We start from the raw sequence: 711 nt of genomic DNA, 5'->3' as shown, positions 1-711 counted from the left end.
CATTTTTATAGAACCTTTTCCAAAAGTCCCCCCAAGTCCCCATCGCCAACCCTCCACGTGCCCCCGCAGCTCTGAGGAAACCGGCAGTTAACTTTTTCCCAAAAATCCTGCAAAGGAGGCTGGCAGGAGGAAGAAATGGGCCCCGAGATCCTTTCGCGGCATTTCACCGCCTCCCCCCCGCAAAAAAAAAAAGAAAAAAAGAAAAGAAAAAAAAAGAGCTTAAAAAAAAAAAGAAAAGAAAACTTTCGGAGTTAACTTTACATTCCCAGCCCTCCCCCCCAAATCGCCCAGCGGCTTCCTTTTTTTTTTTCTTTAAAGTGCAATTGCATTGTGTCTCACCTCCCCGAAAGGCTCGCGGCTCTCGCCAAAGAAAAGGAAAAAAAGCCAACCCTTCGGGTGCCCCCTCTGCTTCCAGCCGCCTCTCCCACATTCTCAGACAGTTTTATTAAAATTTTCAGACAAAAGAAAAACAAAAATGGCAGCCTGGCTTATTTTTAAAACAGGACAGGGACGCCATATTCTGCAGATCTGCAAAAAAGGGGAGAAATCCGGCACTGGCCGCTCCACCGGGCCGGCTGCAAAGTGCGCGAACCGCGCCGTTTGCAATCCGTTTATTTGCATTAAGCCCCATGAATCATTGTTTACCGGAGAATTGCAGCAGGTTTGAATAGCCCGGCTTAAGAAAACACACACACACACACACACGCACAC

Source organism: Ailuropoda melanoleuca, chromosome 2, assembly GCF_002007445.2.
Source record: "Ailuropoda melanoleuca isolate Jingjing chromosome 2, ASM200744v2, whole genome shotgun sequence".
In the NCBI taxonomy this organism is placed as follows: Eukaryota; Metazoa; Chordata; class Mammalia; order Carnivora; family Ursidae; genus Ailuropoda; species Ailuropoda melanoleuca.
This window is presented reverse-complemented; position numbering follows the sequence as displayed.